The sequence below is a fragment of the Hyaena hyaena genome, unplaced genomic scaffold (genome assembly GCF_003009895.1).
Source record: "Hyaena hyaena isolate Hyena2069 unplaced genomic scaffold, ASM300989v1 scaffold_186, whole genome shotgun sequence".
Lineage (NCBI taxonomy): Eukaryota > Metazoa > Chordata > Mammalia > Carnivora > Hyaenidae > Hyaena > Hyaena hyaena.
In genome coordinates this window covers 2,391,728-2,416,312 of record NW_024080818.1, presented here as the reverse complement: position 1 = coordinate 2,416,312, position 24,585 = coordinate 2,391,728, and the positions used below count along the sequence as shown (strand labels likewise).

Here is a 24,585-nt window from a genome sequence, read left to right as displayed (position 1 = left end):
GCATAGGGTCATGTGGGGAATAAGCTTAGGAACTCCTGGGCTTGCACCCATGTGTCAACAAGGCATATAGGAATAGGAAGCCTCAGGATGAAAGCATGCAAGATTATGTACTCAAGAATAGGTAAACAAGGCAAAGCAACCCCAGTATAGGACAAAGGCATAGGAATAGGAAGCCCCAGGATGACAGCATCCAAAATTAGGTAAATAAGATTAGGTATTCAGGGTAGAAAAACCCCCCAATTTAGTACAATAGTACAAAGTTGCTTTCACAGGAAGGAAGGACCAAAATAGGTAAACAGGTAAATAAGGCTATAGACCACAGCAAGGTGAGGTTGCCTAAAGCAGAGCTTATTAGCAAAAGAAAGGTGCCTTGTGGACCCTGAGATACCTTTAATGCTCTTTCTGTCTTCTCCTCTAGGCTAGATAAGATAAAAAGACCATGTCTGCCTTGAGGCGCCCACCATCTTCAAAATCCCCTTTCCCTCACGTCCTTGAATTAATGTTCATGGCTTCACTGTCTCTTTGTGCATATCCATTATGCTTGTAAACCTTCTGATCCTAATAAAAATGGAGCAAGGACCACTCGGGGCTCTTGTCTCCTCCCAGACATTAGCCTCTCGCATTTCAATCCTGTGTCAGCTCTCTTACTGGACAAGAGAGAACTCCAGACCAGAGTCTACTACAGTGTCACAGAGTATTTGCTTCTTTGACTTCATATGAATTGTAAAAATAAATATGTGAAGAAACATACATTAAAATTTTAAAATTAAAATGTCTATTTGTGGGAAAGTTTGAGTAGTCAATGCTGTGATTCTTCTCTTGTAATTTCTCATTTATCAGTAAAAGGACTTTGTATCCAAGTTATAAGTTGTGCTATCTCCTATTCTTGACAATATGTCACACACACACACACACACACACAAAAGCACTTCTAAATCCTCATTTTCTAGTTTTAACTCAAGAGACATTTATTATTATTTAGTATTGAACATTTATTATTTTATGGCATTGGTCTAGTGACAAAGACATACATCTCCATTATATTAGAAAATGAAGCATCTTACTGATTTTCACTAATGCAAATAAATACCCATTCCAGTCGGCATGTGACTCCAATCTGATTTTAAAATGTCATATCAGATGTTCCCTCCCCATATCCTACACAATGAATATCTTCTATAACTATGAAGTGCTCATTGGCTAAATAAATATTGAGTTTATTGACAAGAGTTTCCATTTCTCATCTATGCCTGATTTTCTTTAGATAAAAAATAAATAATTCCCAGAGAAACTTGCAGATTACTGAGAATATACAAGTTCTCTCTGTTCTCTGACTCTCCACTAGCAACTTGTTCTCATAAAAGAATTTAAATGATTTTGGTCTTTCCAAATGGATGCATGTTGGGCTTTCCCAGACATGGGAAAAGATCACAGACAGAGAACTCTCCTTATTCCACCACGTGGTTCTCTCACAACTATAAACTAATCTTTTGCCTTTAATATAGAAAAGGTAAATGGGAGTTTTTATAAAAAAGAATATTCATTGGTTCCAAATCTCCAAGGATACGAATAACACAAAGCAACAGCAGTAAGCAATCTTAGTTGAACACTCATTTATTTGAGCATTTATGAGAAACAATGGAGTCCAGAAACTGCTTGACTTTAAGAGCTTCTAGTTGTCCCCTAAAATTTATTCTTCCTTCTTCCCTAGTAGCAGGTCTCTCAATTCTGAACTGGGCACACGGCCACTCAAAAGTCTCAAATTCAAAACCTCCCTTTCAAAAGAGATGGCTCTTCAACTGTTCTGGCCAGTGAGTTTTAAGAGCAAACAGCATTTGGCAAAGTCTAGGTAGCTAACTTTAAAGATCTCTGGCATATACATTTTGGTCCTTCTCCATTCTTTCTTTCTTTGGAACTGAAATATGATTGTGATGACTGATGCCAAACAATCATCCTGAACCATAAAATGCTCTCAAGAACTGAAGTACAAAATATGACAGTAGAAGCCTGTGCTCATGACAATTAGCAGAACAGTTCCAGTTTGGGTTAGAAACCCGAATCTACCACCAAAGGATGCCCAGTAAGACACAGTCACCATTTCCCACCCTGCCTATGTCCTAGATTTTTTTGTTAGTATTTGAAATAATAAATGCTCACCATGGTAAACCACTAATTTCCATTTTGTCTGTATTTGGGACAAAGCACATTCACCCTAGAGGTAGGCTCAGGTGGTCCCTAACTGAGGTAGGTGTTGAATGGCACAAAAACAATGGCACAACTGCTGCTCTCAAGGGTGGTTCTTCCCCAAAGCTCTGCTACGGTGGGTACAAAGTGACATGTGCATGTACGTATGTACAGTTTCTCCCATGCAAAGCTTTCAACAAATTATTACAGTCAAAGGATTATTGATCCTCAAAAGTTCAAGCACAATAGAAAACAAAATCCATAATATTAAAATATATTTTCATACATCAAAGTAACTATTAACTCCAATAAGGGGATCTGAGAATGTGTGTAGCAATTTGCTTTTTTGTTGTTGTTACCATTAATTTTTTTTCTGTTTGCTTAGCAACATTCAGAAAAAATATATAAAATATCTATTATATTTCCAATTACCAAAAGCAAGAAAAATAAATATCCTAAAATTTAACAAAATGATTAAAGCCTGCCAATGTGTTTATTATGGAAGTCTCGTGGAGAAGCTCCAACACACCACTGGAGCAAACATATCTGCATCTGGACACATCAGAGAGGGCAGGAGGAACAGCTGTACTCTACATCACCTCTCCTGTAAGGGGGCATAGCTCTGCCAAGAGGGCCCTCTGAGCCTGCAGCTTTCCCCACAGAGGAAAGAGAGTGTGTGTGAGCCCCTGGTGTTCACAGCTACGTGAAGTACTGCCAGAGAGACCCATTTATCCCTCTCCTCCAGAGTAAGGAGTCATGAGTTGCATGACTGGGGAGCAATAAGCAGTTGCAAGAATAGCAGACAGGGCTTAGACCATATCTAAGGAACATGGATGCTACTAACCTTATCAGGAACCCCATCATAAGGCCCACCCATGCATCCTTGAGACACCTCACCTGCAAATCCCCCATCCAGCCCACAAGCACCACGGTGCCACGTGCTCATCACATACACAGACCCACAACCCCACGGCAGGCTCCCTGGGTGTGCTCCCAGTCACAGTGAGAACAAGCTTTGGCAGACAGGTAGTGAACTTGTGCAACCAGCTGGCCTGAATCTTCATGCCAAGGAGAAACCACAAACTTAAGCATTTAGCTCTGCCCTTGGAAAAGTAAAAGGGAAGCTGTCAGTACCCAGCCTGGTTCAAGATCAAGACAAGGCATACAAGCTTAAGATTTCTGCCACAAGAGGGAGCAAGATGTGAGGAAAAGGCATACCCACAGGAAGGCTAAAAACCCCTCAGAATCCCTAGCAGGACTGACAGAAGGTATTTCTTCCCCAAGGACAGTCAATAAAGAGTGGAGAAAGTGATTGCCACTTCAAATGTGAAGACAGCAACATAAGACTTCAAGAAACATGAAAAATCAAACAAACATGACACTACCGAAGGGTAACAATAATTTTCCAGTAACTGATCCCAAAGACATGGAGACCTGCAACTTACCAGCTAAATCAAAATAGCTATTTTAAGGAAGATCAGTGAGCTATAAGAAAATGCAGAAAGATCATTCCTGCCCTCCCCCCAAAAAGACAGGAAAACACGACATAAACAAAATGACAAGGAGAACAAAGAGACGGAAATCAGAAAACAGAACCTAGCAGAAATTCTGGAGCTAAAGCAAACAATGAATGAAATGAAAAATGCAATAGAGAGCATCAATAGAATGGATCCAGCAGAAGAAAGAATTCATGAAATAAAAGACAAGAACTTTGAATTTATCCAACTAGAGGATTAAAATATTTTAATGGATGAAAAGAGTAAAGAGGGACTCATGGGTGGCTCAGTGAGCTAAGCATCTAACTTCAGCTCAGGTCATCATCTCAAGGTTCATGGGTTCAAGCCCCACATCAGGCCATCAGGCTGACATCAGCCTCACATCTGCACTGACAGCTCAGAGCCTGGAGCCTGGAGCCTTCTTCAGGTTCTGTGTCTCCTGCTCTCTCTCCCTCTCTCTCTGCAGCCTCCCCCCCCCCCCCCACTCTGCACTCATATGCTTGCTCTCACTCTCTTTCTCTCTCTCAAAAATATACATTTTTTAAAAAGAGTGAAGAAAACCTACATGGACTATGGAATACCATCAAGAGAAACAAATGCAAACTACTGGAGTCACAGAAGAGATGGAGAAAGAGCCAAAAAGAAAAAAATGGCTGAGAACATCCCAAATCTGGTGAGAGATTTGCTCACCAAATTCATGAAGCTCATAGGTCCCCAAAAAAATTCAACTCAAAAGATCTTATCCAAGACACATTATAATAAAACTGGCAAATATAGAAAACAAATTTAGAATCTAAAAAGTAAAATGAAGCTTATCATTTACAAAAGAATCCCCATAAGTCAATCAGATTTTTCCACAGAAAACTTATAGGCCGGGAGAGAATATGATGATATATTAAAAAATGCTGAAAGAAAAAAAAAAAACTGCCAGCCAACTTTATCTAACAAAGTTTTCCTTCAGAAATGAAGAAGAGATAAAAACTTTTCCCAAACAAAAGCTGAGGGAGTTCATCATCACTAGTCCTGTCTTATAAGAAATACTTAGGGCGCCTGGGTGACTCCATTGGTTAAACGTGGCTCAAGTCAAGATCTCACAGTTCATGAGTTCAAGTCCCGCATTGGGCTCTGTGCTGACAGCTCAGAGGCTACAGCCTGCTTCAGATTCTTTGTCTCCCTCTCTCTGCCCCTCCCTCCTCTCAAAAATAAATAAACATTTAAAAAAATTTTTTTAAAGGTGCATCTGGGTGGCTCAGTTGGTTAAGCAGCCAACTTCAGCTCAGGACACAATCTCACGGTTCATGAGTTTGAGCTCTGTGCTGACAGCTCGAAGACTGGAGGCCGCTTTGAATTCTGTCTCCCTCTCTCTCTGCCCCTCCCCAGCTTGCACTCTGTCTCTCTGTCTCTCTCTCAAAAAGAAAAAATAAAAACATTTAAAAATTTTTTTAATTAAAAAAGAAATACTGAAAGTTCTTCAAGATGAAATGAAAGGACTCTAACAGTAACACGAAAACATATAAAAATATACAACACACTGGTAAAAGTAATTATATAATCAAATCCATAATACTCTAATATGTTGTTATATTAACCACTTAACTATAGTTGTTTTTTTTTTTACAAATAGTTTATTGTCAAATTAGTTTCCACATAACCCCCAGTGCTCATCCCCGCAAGTGCCCTCCTCCATGCCCATCCCCCCTCCCCCCCCCCATCCCTCAGTCCTCAGTTTTCCACTTAACTATAGTTTTAAAGAAAACAGTTAAAGGACAAAAGTATCAAAAATAACTACAGCTACAATAATTTGGTAATGAATACACAATATAAAAAGGGGTAAATTGTGACATCAAAAACATATAAGGTGGGGAGTAAGAAAGAAGAGTTTTCATATGTTATTGAATTTACAGTCTTATCACTGTAAAATGCACTACTATATTATCTAGAAGATATCTTATGTAAGCTTCTGGAAACCACAACACAAAATCCTTTAGCATACACAAAAGATAAAGACAAGGAACCAAAGCACACCACTATGGGAAGTCATGAACTTGCAAAGGAAAACAGCAAGAGAGGATGAAAGGAACAAGATAACTATAATACAGCCAGAAAACATAAGATGGCATCAGTAAGTACTCACCTATCAATAATTACTATAAATGTAAAAGGAATAAATAAGACATAAAATGGATAAAAAAGAAAAAACTAACCATATGCTGCCTATAAGAGGCTCACTTCAGCTTTAAGGACACACACAGGTTCAAAGTGAAGAATGGAAAAAGATATTCCATGCAATTGGAAACCATTTACACCAAAGTGGATTAAAGATTTAAACATAAGACCTGAAACCATAAAATTCCTGGAAGAAAACATAGGGTAAAGGCTCCTTGACATTGGTCTTGGCAATGAGTTTTTGGATATGACACAGCCACAAAAGCAAAATAAAAGCCACAAAAGTGGGACTACATCAAGCTAAAAAACCCAGAGGGGCACCTGGGTGGTTCAGTCATTTAAGCGTCCAACTTTAGCTCAGGTCATGATCTCGTTGTCTATGAGTTCAAGCTCCGCGTCGGGCTCTGTGCTGACAGCCCAGAGCCTGGAGCCTGCTTCAGATTCTGTTTCCCCCTCTCTCTCTCTGCCCCTCCACAGCTTGTGCTCTGTTTCTCTCTGTCTCTCAAAAATAAAAAAATGTTTAAAAATATTTTTTAAAAAAACTTCTGTAGAGCAAAAGGAATAATCAACAAACTGGAAAAGCAATCTATAGACTGGGGGAAAATATTTTCAAGCCACCTACTTGATAAGGTGTTAATAACCAAATATATAAAGAAGTCATACAACTCAATATCAAAAAAAAAAGCAATCCAATTAGGCTGACAACCTGAATAGAAATTTTCCAAAGACATACAAAAGGCTAACTGCTACATGAAAAGATGCTCAGTATCACCAATCATTAAGGAAATGCAAATTGAAACCACAATGACATATAACCTCATACCTGTTACAATGTCTATTATCAAAAAGACAAGGTTGATAAGGATATGCAAAAAAGGAAACACTTGGGCACTACTTGTGCGAATGCAAATTTGGTGCAGCCACTATAGAAAATAGTATGGAGTCCTCAAAAAATTTAAAACTGAACTGCCAGAACTACCATATGATCCAGTAATTCCACTTCATGGTATATGTCCAAAGGAAATGAAACCAAGATCTCAAAGATATATCTGCACTCCCATGTTTACTGCAGCATTATTCAGAATAGCTAAGACATGTAAACAACTTAAGTGTCCATGTACGGATGAACAGGTAAAGAAGATGTGAAATAGATATAGTGTGTGTATAATATACATATGTATGTAACATATGTATATGTATGTGTGTGTATATATGTACATATACATATACATTGGAATATCAGTTAGCCTTAAGAAAGAAGGCAATTCTGCCATTTGTGACAACATAGATGATCCTTGAGGGCATTATGCTAAGTGAAATAAGTCAGAAAGAGAAAGACAAATACTATATGATAACACTTAACATGCGGAATCTAAAAAAGCCAAACTCCTAGAAACAGCAGAACAGTGGTTGTCAGGTGCTGGGGTGGGGAAAATGGGGAGATGTTGGTCAAAAGATACAAACTTCCAGCTATAAGATGAGCAAGTTCTAAGGACCTAATACAGAGCATGGTGACTATAGTTAACAACACTGTATCATATACTTGAAAGCTGTTAAGAGAGTAAGACTTAAATCTTCTAGCCACACACACACACAAAAAAGGTAATTATGTGAGGTGATGGAGGTGTAACTAACTCCACTGTGGTAGTCATTTCACAAAATATACATGTATCAAATCAGCAGGTCATACATCTTAAACTTACACAATGTTTATGTTACTATATCTCAATAAAACTGAGGGAGGAAAAAAAGAAAAAATATGTGGCTGTTACAGATGCTGTGATATTTTCAACTGCATGTGTTACAATATTTTGAAGCAACTTTATATTCTCTCCCTCAAAAAACTGAACCCACTGAAATGGGAGAATAAGCAGTATTCTACCACTCAGGGAAGAAAGAATTTGCAGGAAATTATATGAAGTTCAGATTACATGTAATTACAGAGGACACCTCCTTTCATTCAACTAATGACATGCAGAAAATTATGATTGGAAGTCACACTAGGAATAGCAAATATATGCAATATGCAACTTTTCAAATTAAAAACCATCTTAAAAGAACAACATTTACTAAATTGTGCAGCTAGTATAAATACATGACAATATTTCAAAGATTATGTCTTTACACTTTACACTTCTTTCTCCTTTTCTACACAACTGTATTTTATGATTAAAATACCAAGCCATTTTTCTGTAATGAGTAGAAATGAGTCATAATAGCATCTTGAAAATTTTGGCAGAATATAGGCTACTGTCAGAAATTCCTTAGGCAAAGCTTTTGGGAGATTCTCTTGCATTTCACTGTCACAAAATCCATTATATCAGGACAGATCTCAGCCTGCCTGAAGTAACATCAATTCTGAGGGTTATAATTTTGTCATAAAAATTTATTCTCACATGAACTTAGCATAAAAGGTCTCTGTCCAGAAAACAGGAATTGAAATAGATATATTATCACTTGAACTCCTTTTCGCTCACTTATCCTTCAATTACAAGCCTTAAGTTCACTGGTGTCGAGAGGTTAAACCAGAAAAAAATGTAAAACAATTTTTGAAATATGTGAGGGAAATGTGACACTTAACGTTCCAAATGCATTATTATTGCCATGGTATCACTGAAGTGTGCTATTGATTCATTTTACATTGTGGATTAAAGGCTTAAAAGACTATTCATGAAACAAAGAAAAAATCCACACGTATCATTTCATATATAAAAGAAATTGCAAGAACTCTGGTTTCTTCATTTAAAAAGTCTCCAATTTCTTTTTTTTAAATATCTGCTTTGCAAAATGTAAATTTCAAGAGGTAATTAAATTTTATGGGGCCAGGACAGTGGAGGTGAGAAGGGTAAGTTTTGAGACTTGTAATCCTGACAGTAATAATCATATGAAAAATAACATCTGCACAGGACTGGATAATTTAAAAATTGTCCTCACATGCATGTCTGCATTCAATCACAGCAACTCTAAGAGAGTGAGCTGTGGGGAGGCTATCATTATCCCCATTTTATATACTAGAAACCATGGTTCAAAGTACTTAAGTGACTTGCATATACAAAGTTGCAAACTGAAACCAGATCTTGACACTTGAAAGTTCAAATTCTTTTCAGTACATCACAATGCCCAATGGCAATACTTCTCTCAAAGGCAAAGAGAAAAAAGAGGTTATCTAATTCATGAATCATCAATTTAAATTCTAATCTTAAATCTTGCTATGAAGGTATATCATCCTAATGACCCATTGGACACTCTTCCAGATGGTCTAGACCAGAGATTCTCACACTTGAACATGCACAGGAATCACCTGGGAAGATTAAAGTACAGACTGCTGGGCCTCTCTACCAGAGTTTCTGAAACCATAGGTCTGGAGTGGAGCACAAGAATCTTCTTTTTTAACTGCCGATGCTGCTGGTTCAGAAGCCATACTTTGAGAACCACTGATAGAGAATAATTCTAAATTTGCCTTCTATTTTTCAATGATTGGGGGTTTTTTTCAATAATTTTAGTGACCTTTATTAAACTGTGCAGTTTATCTGCAAAAGTAATTTACTCATGGGTTTTATCTTCAGTTAAAATTTTAGACAAAACAAATAGATGAAACAGGGATAATATTTCCATTTCAATTCCCATCTTCTATAAAAACTATTTGTAAATAACAAAACCAAGCATTTGAACAGTTACATATTTCAAATATGCTACACATTAAAATTGTGTAAAAATATACATAAATAAATAAATATACCAAAGGGTCCCTGCTTTGAAATTTTGTTGATTCTACAGATTTTAAGATAACTGACATTAATTTTTTTATTTATATTTATATTTTATATCAGTTTATTGACTTTTTAAATGGTTTCAGCTTTTATGTTAAATGTCCTATTCAAATCCATTTTTAGAACATAAAAAAATGTGACTTCCAAGGTGCCTGGGTGGTCAGTAGGTTAAGCATCTGGCTTCTGGCTTCAGCTCAGGTCATGAGCTCACAGGTTCAGGTTCATGAATTACAACCCAGCATTGGGCTTAGCGAGCTGTAAAGGGAGATTCTCTCTCTTTCTGCTTGGAATTCTCTCTCCCAATCTTTCTGCCCCTCCCCCACTTGAGTGCACACTCTCGTACGTGTGCGCGCTCTCTCTCTCTCCCCCCCTCAAAATAAATAAATAAACTTAAAAAAACAAAAAAACAAAAAAAAAAAAAAAAAACCCTGTGACTTCCCCTGAGGCCCAGGATCATTAGGACTTCATCCAGCTAAGGAAACTGGTTTGGAAACCACTGTAAGAATTCCTTTGGCAATAAGCAGTAGCTTTCTTAAATAATAAAACGGCAAATTCTGAGAAGTATCTGCAGAAGAGTTTCTGGAGTTCAGAGCATTTGTTCAATGAAGACGAAGGGAAGGATTCCAGCTGATATGATTCTCTGGCTGTCACATAAAAAGTTTAGACAGGGTAATGGATAATCTAAGGAATTTCTTATGTTCAGGAATCCCTTGATGTTGCCACTTGACAAAGCTCACTTATGTCCAGTCCAATTAAATTTTTACAAAGGCAGAGAAATGAAGAAAGGTAAAGAATATGTGTCTGGTTGCTTTAGTAGAAAACTAGAAAGAAAAGTGTCAAGAAGAAAAAAGTAATAAAATTAGACTTTCCTTAGTCCCTACCACAAACTCCCATCCTCTCCCAGAATTATTTAAATATTCTGTCTCTAACTTTCATCTTAATCCACTGTCCATTGCATTCTGTCTACAAAAAGTAGATCCTGAGGGGAGAAAGCAAATCTTTGAGATGAGTCCCCTTTTCTCAGACCTTAGTCCGGGGCAGCCTCATGATTCTTGCATGTCCAGTATATTCTTATTCACCTATTTTTCATGAATTTTTTGGAAGTTAAATATCTGTTATTACTTTATCTTACTCTAAACCAGATATGCTTCTGATATACATTTTGAAAGACTACATAGGAATACAGCAACATTTGACTGTACAACAGATGTAATGGAGCATTCACATACCATGATGAAGTCACTCACTGGCAGGTTTGAACAGAGGCTTCACCACTTCCTACCATGGCCTATCATGGAAATTCAGTGAATGATACCTCTGTCACAAGACTATTGTGAAGACTTAAAAGAACTATATAAAACATAAGGGTTTTCTAAGGGTTCTAGTTGGCTCAGAACTGAGGGGTTTCCCAGGACAAGAGACTTTCAGCGCTGAAACCAAGATGGTCCTGGGAAAACCAGGACAATTGGTCACTGACTTGCAATGAAATATTTCTCAAGCAAAGATAAATAAATATTAGGACTCCCCCTATCCCCTTCCAATTTTCTAAAAATTATTTTCATCAGATGAAGTATATATATTAATATTTATTACCAGTTATCACTGGCTATTAGGTGTTAAATACTTTATGTGGGTTATATCAGGTAAATGATATATTTAAATGATATATTTAAATGAACTCTTAGAGCTAAATGCCATTTTAATCACTTCTATCTTGGCAGATGCCAAAATGGAGGCACAGAGCCGCTAAATGTCCTACTCAAGGTCATAGAGCTAACGAATAGTAGAGCAGCCATTCAAACCCACGCAGTCAGATTTTCAAATGTGCACACTGAACTTTTTCTACTCAGTGTGGTCCTTGGACCAGCAGCAGCACCACCTTAACTTCATGAAGGAATCTGAAGTTCAACTAAAGTAGAATTTGCATCCCTAGAAGTAAATTTAAATACACTAAGTAAACTTGAAACTGAAACAATGCTTTCTTATAGCACAGAGTTTGGGGGTGGGGGGATTTCCTCAAAATATACCTACTTAGAACATGACCAAGACTATATCTTCTTTCTAATACAAATGCATCACGAAGAGGGAAAGGCAGAGACCAAAACATCAAAGCATTCTGAAAAGGAAACTTTGAGCTGATCTACTTTTTGTGCTGTTCAAGTTCCCGGCTTTCAAATAAAACTGAAAATAGGAGGGAAATTCATAATTAGAAGACTTACTTATGTTTAGCACAGATTTAGAGTTTTGAATACAAACATAAATTAACAAGTATTTAATGTTCTTTTCAAAAACAGGATCTTAGCAGTGATAGTCTATCAAGCACTCTTACCGAAAGCTGAAAGCACAGCAATAAAATCTCATTCCCGGCTGAAACCAGACACACAAAGTCAGAAGTGATGAAGTCATTATCGTTTGCTAGATTAAAAACACTCAGTCTCAATAACAACTGAGACCCAGTTCAAAATAACAGCTTCAGTCTATCAGAGTAAATATTTTATGTGCCAAAATATGTTGGGTACACAGTCTGTACCAAATTATGTGTTTAATTAGCTGCATTTCATCAGATGCCTTTATACCAAGGCTATCTCTTCTATATGCCATAATTTTTTCCATATAAAGTGAATAAAATAGTCACTGGAAACAAATGCAGCTAGGAAATAAGACTATAATTCTACCTTCAAAATTCCTCAGTTTAAATCTAAAGGTTTTTCTCATTGTGTTTTTTTAATAATGCATAAATACCTAATTTTTTCATTAAATTTAAATTGAATTTTTAAGGCTTTAGCTTCAGGTATCACAACTGACATATTAGGCTATATTAGAAGGAAACTACATTTCTGGAGCTCCATGCCAGGAACTTTAATCATTATTTTATTTAATCGCCCAACAATGCCATAAAACAAGTATAATTAACCACCATATAAAGGAGGAAACTAACACTCAAAGAATCTAAGAGAATTACCCATGGTTTTCACCAGAGGGGCTGCATCAGGATTTGAACCCAGGTCTGAGACCCAAACACACTGAATTCCAAAAATGACCATAAGTCCTTGTGGTACACCATTCAAGGCCCTAGAACTGAAAGTGAACAGTTCCCTGTCCAACAAGTGACAGTTTAAGGACAAAATAGACTCGCAAGAAATGAATAAATAATAGAAAGGTTTAATGTTCCACCCAGCCACCTTAGCCCCCTGCCTCTGACACAACAGCGCAGGGTAAAGTAAATAGTTACAACTCTTCCCTAGTGATGAAAGGTGCTAGAATAGATATGCAATGGCTCTACAAAGTACAACTCCACCCAGGAGCTGGCCAGCATCATCCAACAAGCCAGGGAGAGCAATTCCCCTAGCAATTCCCCAGCACAAGTGACACAACAGCATGGACCCAAGTGCACGGACCTAAGTTTGCCTGGCTGCCCCAAAGAACAAGCCACCACGCTCTCCTCTTTATGGAGGAGATGCCAGGCATTCCAGAAACTGAGTTTCCCATTCACAAGTAAGCCACCAAGCCTCTCCAAGGACACGGCTAAATGTCAGTCACCCACCTCTCTGGCAAACATATGAACCTACGTTCAACCTCCATCCCACAATTAAGTGGCCTGCTCTTTAAGGTTTACAGATTTTAACTTCTCAGACATTTGATGACCAAGGAGGAATAAGATCACATTTTTAAGTGGCATTTACCTGGGAAGTGCAGTCTCCAAAAAGAACATGTCCTAGGAACCCTTATCAAAATTGCTCCCCCAATTCAAATTCATTACTTGGACCTGGCCCCTTATTGGGGCCTTTCCAAAAGGTGCCAGTCCACACGAACTCTCCTCTCTCTCAACTGCTCTGACTTTGAGTTACTGCCTTGGTAAAAGTCCCCTTGTGGAGGGTTGTCCCTGAGCATACATCAATATTCCCAAACATCAGCCACTATTGCATAGACTTCCTGCTGATTCCCCCACGGCACCTAATACATTAAGGACATATAAAAGGACAAGACCAATCCTGGCAGGCTGCTTCAGCACAGCCTCCTGCGACAGCAACGCCTAGGCGGGGTAACCAAAGTCCAGAATCTGATGCGTAGAAATGTGACGAGACCTGAACAAGTGCTGCTAAATCAACACAGGTCAGCCAGATTCACTAGGCTCTGACTTGCTTCCACATAAGATCACTGACTTGTTCATCTGCTATGGGCTGATAGGAGTTTGGAGGGAAATGGAGAAAGCAGAGTAGATACAGTTGGGGTACACAGACAGCATCCATCCCAAGCAGTAAAGAGGCAGAAATGCAAACAGATCGGGAAAATACATGTCGAAAGATCATGATAAGTCTCCACTTTATGCACTTGGGACTATTAAGTAACATGGAAGAAAAAAAATTGGCAATAAGCTCCCAACAGCCACTCTCAGTTTCATCACTGCTCTTTCCCTTTATTCAAAACAATAAGATGTCTCAGGTCTTCTACCTCAGAGAAACTTGGCATTTGGGGAGAGGGGGATAGGGGCAGTAAAAGGCCTAAGGGTGAAGTTAATGGCCCTAGAGGGTCAGGTGCTTTTAGGGAGCACTTTCTAATACATATGCATCCACATCCTTGTCTCAGGCTCTGACTTTAGGGGAACCCAAACTAAGAGGGAAACCAAGACAGGAGAGATTGCCAAATCACCCAGAAGAACTGAAAAAGTGGCTTTTGTGAATAATTTATTTACCATCTAAGATTATCCTTCAGGCCATAAGTATCTAATTTCCAGAAACCTTTTGCAGATTGTGAACAGAAGTTACCTAATCACCAGTAACCTGTGATTCGACTGAGGAAACTAATACAATCATTCCTTTAGTCAAACAGAAAATGCTCAAGAACTCCAGTACTGATTCAATCACTATTAAAGATGCTAAAGATGATGACATCATGACACAGGTTCTAAAAAGCAGCCAAAACCTATAAAGCTATGCATAGTTACCAATAACAAGATTATCGTTATATTTAATATTTGAATAGACTTGTTTAGATTTTTTAGAATGATTTTGGGTTCACAGCAAAACTGAACAGAAAATACAGAGTTTCCATAGACCCCCTGCCCCACACATGCACAGCCTGCCCCACCAATACCTCACACTAGGGCTGTCTATTTATTACAATCAATTAATCAGCAATGACAACTGTAGATCATTCAAAGTCCCTATATACATTAAGTTTCACTCTTGTTGTTGTACATTCCATGGGTGTTAAATTTAGTTTTAAATGGCAAAATGGTATGAAAAATGAGCTCTTCCCCAAGAAGTCATAGTATGCACTCAAAAAAAAAAAAAAGAGTGCATACCCATGAAGCTAGTTAAAAGTCCTCAAAATAGAGACCCAGGAACCTTACACAACCCACCAATTAGTTCTTGATACATGGCAGAAACATGGATCAAGGCAGATAAAGAATAAGCTCATTGAAAAGTGCAAAATCTCATGGTCATTCCCAGTAGCACAACTGACCCACTGTAAATCCTCACACACTGAATCCACAAACTATTTAAGTACTCTTTGTGAATGGAATATGAGTTGACATAAAATTAACACAACTGCACCGGGCTGGCAGAATGGCTGTGAGCAGCCTGGAAGAAAAGACAGTAGATAATGATGGAGTACTCTTTTAAGAAATGATCCATTACCATTACTCCCAATGCCTCCTGACAAGTGGAAAAACACACATTCAGGACTCTATGTGGAAAAAATGATTCAGAAGAGCAAAATTCCAGGGGCACCTGGGTGGCTCATTGGGCTAAGTATCTGACTCTTGATCTTGGCTCAGGTCATGATCTTGTGGTTCATAAGATCAGGCCCCATGTTGGGCTCTGCACTGACAGTGTGGAGCCTTCTTGGAATTCTCTCTCTCCCTCCCTCTCTCTCTCTGCCCTTCTCATGCTTGGACAAGTACATGCTCTCTTTTTCAAAATAAATATACTTAAAAAAAGGAAAAACAAAAATCTGAATATGAAGTTATTTCAAGAATAACATGTACAATTTTACATACGTACAATTGTTATGTGCAGGTGTTTTAAAACCTATCTAAGTCTAAAAGAGCCTTTTTAAAAATATGAAATTAAAATCTTAGGGATAACAAATTTTAATCTAATTAGTAGCTTTTTTTCTTTTTTAGTGACACAATTGATGGCATCTTAAATTCAATAAAATATGACAAGGGTTTACAAAATTATGGGAAGTTCTGGGAAAGCAAAGGTAAGGGAAAACCACCACTGGCTTTCAGAGGTCAGAAGGTTTAAGGAATCAGAAAAACTCCACTGATGATCTCAGCTATAGTCAGCAGCAACGTAAGTGATTGTAGAAAGAATGCCCAGAAATCCAAATAAAACCTCGTGCCTGCCATTGTCCTTTACTTGTCCTTCTGCTGACAGGTAGAGTAGACCCCCATGACAGAATGTGCTCTTATAAGAAGACACCAGAGGGATGCCTAGGTGACTTATTCGTTTAAGTATCCAATTCTTTATGTCAGCTCAGGTCTTCACCTTAAAGTTTGTGGGTTCGCTGTCAATGCAGAATCTGCTTAGGATTCTCTCTCTCCTCTCTCTGCCCCTCCCACGCTCATGCTTCTTGGATGCTCTCGCTCTCAAAATAAATAAACATTTTTTAAAAAAAGACACTGGAGAGCTTGTACCTTCTCTCTGCCTACCCCATGAAGGCACAGTGAGAAGGTGGCAAGACAGGCAATGAGCCTTCACCAGAACCTAATCGTGCTGGCATGCTAGTCTCAGGCTCCCAGCCTCTACAACTGCGAGAAATAAATTCCTATTGTTTAAGCCACGCAGTCTATGATATTTTGTTATGGTAGCCCAAGCTAACTAATACACTAGGCTTCTTCCCTAAAATGCAGTGCCATCAGCACCTTTAATATCATATAGATGAAGAGGATGATAGTGAATTAATAATAAACAATCTGCACAATTGTTTTGAGAATTATGATACATAGGACTATTCTCAATTCTTCACTCACTCCTTAATAAAGTTATACATCCGCACTCTTTCCCACATGACTCTGCAGTGCACCCTACTGCAGTTGCATTCAGCCACATCGGACAATGGAATTTAGTAGATGTGAGGCAAGCAGTAGTTTTAAGTGTTTTTTTTTCTTTTAACTTTATTTATTTTTGAAAGAAAGACAGAGTGTGAGCAGGGGAGGGGCAGAGAGAGAGAGAGAGACAATCTGAAACAAGCTCCAGGCTCTGAGTTTTCAGCACAGAGCCAGATGGGGGCTCGAACTCACGAACCATGAGATCATGACCTGAGCCGCAGTCAGATGTTTAACCGACTGAGCCATTCAGGTGCCTCGCAAGCAGGAGTTCTAAATATATTTGTGTGGTTTCGCCTGCCTACTTATACTTCTGTTGTCTGCAATAAGAAGGGCATGCCTCCAGACAGCCACTGGCCCTGGGGAAGCAGACAGGAACCCAGCCCACAGCCCAGAGCCAAGGCCAGGCAATCTTGGAAACCAGCTGAGCCACAGACAACCCACAGACCTATGAGAGAGAAAATGAGTGTTTGTTATTGTAAACACTCAAGATTTTGATATTGTTTATTATGCCGCAAAAAATACTGCAAGGATTAAATATACAGCCAAAACAGTGCTTGGCACATAGTAACCATAATTATTTCAGGAATCTTGTAAATGACATAGCATGATGTAAGCAATCTATATATATAAGCAGTATATTCAGAGTTTTTGTTTAAAGATAATATCAGTTATGAATAGCAGGCCTTCAATATGTAAAAAAAAAGAAAGTTACATTTTACATTTTCTATATCAAAGAATATCTAATTTGAGCACCAGATGTTAGGGTTAGCAAGAAGTCTAAGAGCTGTCCTTTTTCCATGCCCATCCCCTTCTTGCCTGATACAAAACCCCCGACTTACATGGTCGCAGAGGAGGAAGGCCATACTTTTAGACAACTTGTGGAAATAAACAGATTTCAAAAAATATTTTGTACCTTTCTGGGACACCTAAGACCCCAAACTATATAAGTAATACATGCTCTCTGTATTGCTGGAATCTGAGAGAGTAAATGTCACCCATTGTCTTAATTTATACTTATATTCCTAATTACTTAAATTAGAATTAGAATTAAGAGGATTTTACAGGGCTATTTGGAAGTAATAGTGGTTTTAAAAAAAAAGGAGATGGTCTATCACCATTTTAATTTAATGTATCCTTAAAAAATGTAATCAGAGTAGTGTAAAAAGACAGAAGAGGATTTGTCTGAAGTGATATACACCAAGTTTGTGCATATGCAATTAAGTATACATCAGAATAAGTATATAGAAAACCATTCAAAGAATAGCATCATTCTTTGAAGGGCAATTTGGCAACACTTATCAAGAGCCATAAAGTTTTTATGTCCATGGACCTTGTAATCTCATTCTTAAAACAATCTAAATTAATAAATCAAAAGACAAAAGATATATTTATAAAGATGTTATATTCATTTCTAATTATGAAAAGTAAAAATAACCTAAACATAAGTGAGCTTTGGTAATATAATTTGGTATGTAATTTTTAAGATTATACAATGTATTAAAAATAAACACTGCAGAATCATAATAATCAACAAAAAGAATTAAAATAAGTACACTCAAAATAAATGTGTGGTTAAAAAAAAAAAAAACCCACAGCATAAAAATAATGTGATTGCGTGTGGCAGATGATTGGAAATGGAACACAGAGAGTTTGTGTGTAATATTTTACATGCTACATTTATATTTATATTCTAAACACGTTTTGTAATAATAAAACCAAGAGAAAAATTATATGTTACTTTGTGCTAAAAATGATAGTCCCTAAAAACAGTACCAAAAGCTGGGTGGATCCATTTCCAGATCCTACTAGAAGGTGAACAGACAATTGTTATTGACTCTCACCTCCAAGACCAACCAAAGATACCAAGAAAGGGATAAGAAATCCCTGAGATGAAGACAGAGGGCTGTTTTGAACTGATGTGAGAAGCAAAGAGGGAAAGACTGGCTTCATCAAGCACAAGAGGTGGCCCAGTATAGAAAGGATAGAAAACAGAATAAAATATAAAATGTACTGTTGGGGGTTGCCTAGGTAGCTCAGTCGGTTAAGCGTCTGACTCTTGATCTCAGCTCAGATCATGATCTCCCGGGGTCAGGAGTTCCAGCCCCGCATCAGGCTCTGTACTATCAGTGCTGAGTCTGCTTGAGATTCTCTCTCTCCCTCTCTCTCTGTCCCTCCCCTGCTCACACACTTTTTCAGAATAAATAAACTTAAAAAAAAAAAAAAAAAAAAAAAAAAAAAAAAAAAAAAAAAAAAAAAAAAAAAAAAAAAAAAAAAAAAAAAAAAAAAAAGGAGGAAAAGCTACTGTTGGGATAAAGAATACCCACCCTACATCTATAGCAAATCAGATTTGGTCCAAGTGATCTCAAAAACAAAGGCATATGACAGGCAGAAGCTACTGTGATGTGGTGTGAGAAGGAAGTAATGACTCTGGTTAAGTTGCTAGGCTTAAGGAAGGTTCCCACCTAAAGCTGCTCATTCCTAAGGGACAAGGAGCAAAGCCCCACATTAAGTTCTTTTGTTAGGGTGAGGAGAGATTTACCTCAGTTTTTCACTGCCTGGGTCTCTCCACACCAAGGCTCGTGCATATACCCCATTGCTCACCCCCTGAGCTAATTGAGGTAACAGAAACAGGGGTCTGACTTTCCCCTATATGTTTTGCTTGACAGAATACCCCCAGGAAAAACAAGCCCATGAATCAAAAAGATAAGATATTTGAGGAGTACAACTATCTGGATTTTAGATTCCACCAGAAGCAAAAACATACACACAAATAAATTTAAATCAGCTTAATGAAATATTTTTAAGGGAAAGAATGTATCAATATGATTAAAACTTTATTAAAAGAGTGAGGCAGAGGGGAGCCTGGGTGACTCCGTCAGTTAAGCATCTGACTCTTGATTTCGGCTCAGGTCACAATTTCACAGTTCATGGGTTTGAGTCCCACATCAAGCTCCATGGTGACAGTGAACAGTCTGCTTGGGATTTTCTCTCTCTCTCTCTCTCTCTCCTTCTCTCCCTCTCTCTACCACTCCCCTTCTCTCTCTCTCTCTCCAGATTTCTCTCAAAATAAATAAACAAGTCACAGAAAGAGAAGAAATTTTAAAAGAGGAGTAAATATTTGAAGATGTAGATAAATGTTCGATTTTCTTAAAGATAATAGGCCTAAGATGGAAAGTGCCTACAGAGTGGCAAGAAGGAGAAAGAAAGAAAAATCCACACCACGTTATATTAATAATTAAAAATAAGAAAGACAAGGGCCCCTGAGTGGCTCAGTCAGTTAAGTATCCAACTATTGATATCCACTCAGGTCATGATCTTGCAGCCATGAGATCGAGCCTCAAGTTAAGCTCAGCACTGAGCAAGGAGCCTGCTTGGGACTCTCTCTCCCTCTCTGCCCCTCCTCCACTCACTCTCTGTCTCAAAATAAATAACCATTTTTTAAAAAAATAAAGGATAAAAGAGGCACCTGGGTGGCTCCGTCAGTTAAGCATCCAACTTCAGCTCAGGTCATGATATCGCAGTCTAGGGGTTCAAGTCCCATGGCAGGCTCTTGTGCTGACAGCTCAGAGCCTGGATCCTGCTTTGGATTCTGTGTCTCCTTCTCTCCCTCTGCCCCTCCCTTGCTCATGCTCTCTCTCTCTCTCTCTAAAAAAACTAAATAAACATTTTAAAAAATAAATTAAAAAAAAAGAATAAGAAAGATAAAGGAAAAACCTTAAAGGCTATCCAAAAGAAAAAGCATATCACATCAAAGAAATACAAATCAAGTTATTCAGAAGCAACACTGCCCTTTACATAAAGTCTTTACATAAAGACTATGTAAACAGAATTTCCAAAGTATTGAAGAAAAAACCTTAGAATTTAGAATTTTATTATCCAGCCCCAAATTAAATCAAATCTAAAGTCTTGATAAATACATTCTCAGGAATATAAGGCCTCAAAAGGTTTGCTATGGGAAGGCCCATGATGAAAACAGGGTGGGGACACACTTAAATAAGAGGACAAATACAAGAGATGCTGTAAGTGATATGTGAATAAGAGATCAAATATCTTGGTTGCTACCCTAAAGTTGGTTGTTAATATTAAAGAGAGGGCGAGAAAGAAATCTGTGATCAAAATAGAAGAAGAAACATTCTAATAAAACCCGTTTCAAAAGCTTAGATGCTATCAGTGTGTTGAGAGTTAGGTTCTCACAAGGGATGTAAAGGATTTAAACTGTGGTTCACCAACCTAGCTGGTCTGTGAAACGTTTGTCAGTTCTTGACAAGAGAAGTTTGTTGCGCCAAAGTGTGTATCAATCACATCACTAAATATACTGCTTAGGTCAGGTAGCATGATTTTTACATAAAGATATTCTCAATGAAAGGAGGGGTGCTTTATTTTTACATTCTCTAGCATGAGGTCCTTATCTCATTATGGATCAGTAACAATTCCCAGATGAGCATTTTGAGTAGATATAGCTATTAATTTAAAGGAGAGAAGGAGATGATGTGGGTGAAAAGAAACGAATCGAGAAAAAAAACAGAAATAATGAGATATTTCGAACAGGTCCAAATATATTAATAATTAATTAGCATAAATAAATATTAACTAAATTTTAAAAGATAAAGTCACAGTTTGGATTTTATAAAATCTAAAATATGCTGTTTATAAAAGATATTCCTAAAGCATAAGAACACATAAAAGTTTAAAGTAAAAGGACAGAAAATTGAATATGAAGCAAATTTAACCAAAAGAAAGTTGCCTACAGCCATTAATAACAACATACAAAATAAATGTCAAAGTAAAACATGTTATTAAGGACAGAGAATTCAACTCACTATTTAATGTAATTATCCAAGAAGATAAAGTAGTTTTAAATATGTAGTTACTAATAAAATTGCCTGAAAGTATATGAAGTAAATTTTAGTGGAGCTGCAGGAATAGAGCAATAAATCCACTATTATAGTGAGGAATTTCAGCACACTACTCTCAATTACTGAAAAGTCAAAGAGAAAAGAAAATGACAGATATACAGGATCTGAATTACACAACTAAAAAACAATCTAACGACCATATGACACTTAGAATAAAAATATTATTCTCAAGTACAGATGACTATAAAAATTTATCATGAATTAGGACATATAGGAAGTCTCAAGAATATTATAAAAATAAGTATGCAATTAGACATTAATATACAAATATAAATTTTTAATTCCCATTTACTAGACATTTATTTTTCAAAATCCTGATAAATGACTTGTGAATTAAAATGACATCATAATGGAAATTTTTAAATATCTAGAACTGAGGGCTGCCTGATGGTTCAGTCAGTTAAGCATCTTGAACTCTTGGTTTTGGCTCAGGTCATGAGCTCACTCACTGTTTGTGAATTCAAGCCCCACATCAGGCTCTGTGCTAACAGTGCAGAGCCTGCTTGGGATTCTCTCTCCCTCTCTCTCTCTGCCCCTCCTCTGCACATTTGTGCGCTCTCTCTCTCTCTCTCAAAACAAATAAACTTAAAAAAAATAAAATAACATATCTAGAACTGATTTAAATTTTTTTAATTCTATATCAAAATTTATGTGATACAAAAAAAGCAGTGATCTGAGGGAAATGTATAGCCTTAAACATTACTATTGATGAAAAAAATTGAAAGCCTCAAAATCAATGAATTAATTACCCATCTTAAGAGATTAGAAAAGGAGCAACAGGATAAAACTAAAAAAAAAAAAAAAAAACACAAGCTAAGAGATGAATGAAAACAAAGAATGGAGAAGATTAACAAAGCTAAAATGCCAAAATATGGCTATTTGGAAAAACTAACAAAATAAATAAGCTTTGGCAAAATTAATCAGGATGAATAAAGACACAAATGTTTTTATAAATAAAAACAATTATTATAGGAAAAATAGGAGTTAAAATGATTTTAAAAGACTTCTAAACAAGATGGAAAACCAGAAACCAGATTGACTCAACTGTCAGAAACAGCTAAAAAAACTAAAAAAAAAAAAGGGCAAAAAAAATATGGAACAGTAGTTTTTAGATATTAGTCATTACACAACAATTGACAGCAAATGATGCCTGAGAGAAGGGAAATTTGAGGGGAGCCCCACAATCACCCCATCAGCTTACTGCCTGGGAGAGTTTTCAGACTTCCACTTAGTAAGGATCTGTAGCATACTGCTAGTGGGAATGTATATTAGTGCAACCACTTTGTTACAGGATTTGGCATTGTATTCTATAGCTGAAGATTTACATAGCCAGTAGCCTAGCAATTCATTCCACTCTTAGGTGTATATCAATAGAAATTCTAGCACCTGTAGGACAGAATAGATGTAAAAGACTGTTAATACCAGCACTGTTCACAATAGCAAAAACCTGAAAACATCACAAATATTTATTCACAGGAAAACTGTATGAATGAACCATGCTATACATACATAGCAGTCAGAACTAATTAACTACACGGGAACTTGTTGGCATAAGGATAACTCCTAACAATAAGATATTAATGTGGAAAAATAAAGTCCCTAAAGAATAAGTTGAGCATGATTCTCTTTCTGGAAAGTTAAAAATAACTAAAATAAAGGATACATAAAAATCAGTAAAAATACAATTTATCTATGTGAAAAGGAAAGTAACTTCCACTTCTAGGAGCATAGATGTATTTTGCCTTGTTCTTCCCACTAAGTATAAGTAAAAACTCTGCATATAATATATAAGACAAACATCATCCTGTACATTACATACCCATGACTTTTTGATTTTATAACTATTACTTTGTAGTTTTGACCCCCTTTACCTATTTCACCTTCCAGGATATGCCTGGAGTATTGGTGATCCCAGTCAACAAAACAACACCCAGTCGCCTCCACCCGCTGGTTCTTTAGAGGTCGTCATAGAATTTTCTCCTCACCACTCAATCATATCTACTTACATGAGCCATCACCAAAAGAAGAAATTTTTCCGGAGACCAAGAGATATTTCACACTGTATAGTTTTGCGGGCTGCAGTTTCTTTGTTCATTTCATCCAGTCGCTAAACACAGGAAGTCAGGATGGTACCCAAATGGGGAGACAGTGGTAGAAGTTAAGAATGAAGCTCAGATTCAGGGGTTTCCTCGGGCCTGTCGGCTAGAGGGACGCGACCTCCTCCTGCCTGCAAGGAGCTTAAACACGGACATGACAATTGAAAACACAGCTGCTCCCGTTCATCAGGAAAACAGCAGTCAGCATGCTAATCCCTCACTTCTAGGTTATGGAGGTTTTCCAAACTCTGTACCTCTGTAAATAACGTGCCATGTCATGGAATTTCTGGCAACTGACCACTTCGGAATGGAGATATGATCAACAGGTGTCAGGGTCTATTACAACCGCTGCCCCAGAGACACCTCTGAAACATTTTTGGTAGGCAGCGGTGGATGAATGCCATTAACAACCTGGGGGAGGCTGCCAAGAGGTGTAGACATGAAGCAACTGTGGCTTACAGGGCCGTCTCCCTTCTCTGTCACTGGAAACACAATCAGACGGAACTCATCGGAACAGTTTGCACAGAACGGTCCACAATCTCTGGGTCGGGGGGCAAGGGAGGTTTATCTTCACTTCTGCAGAAAGGATAGGGCAGGGGCTTCGCATGCAGCTGCCGGACGGGTCCCATGGAGGCAGCGGACAGAGATGGCAGAGGCCACTGCGGACACCGCGGTCCAGGTCCTGGTTCGCATGGGTAATCCCTGCCCCGCCGTGCTTCCTCAGGCCAAGCGGTGCCGCCGCATCTGCTGGGGCAGGAAAAACGCGGGCTGCGGCTTCTTCCACCGGCAGCCATACTCCACACCTCCGGCCACGGACTTCCTGCGCACCACGTGGCTGGGTCCGCCGGAAGCTCTTCCGGTGCAAAGTTCCTGCTGGCGCCGCACTCTGATAACAGG

General features: G+C 37.9%; 1 pseudogene; it reads left to right on the top strand.

Annotated features, from left to right (window-relative positions):
- Positions 1-4,245: 4,245 nt before the first annotated feature.
- Positions 4,246-24,578, top strand: LOC120237650 (annotated as a pseudogene).
- The last annotated feature ends 7 nt before the right edge of the window (positions 24,579-24,585 follow it).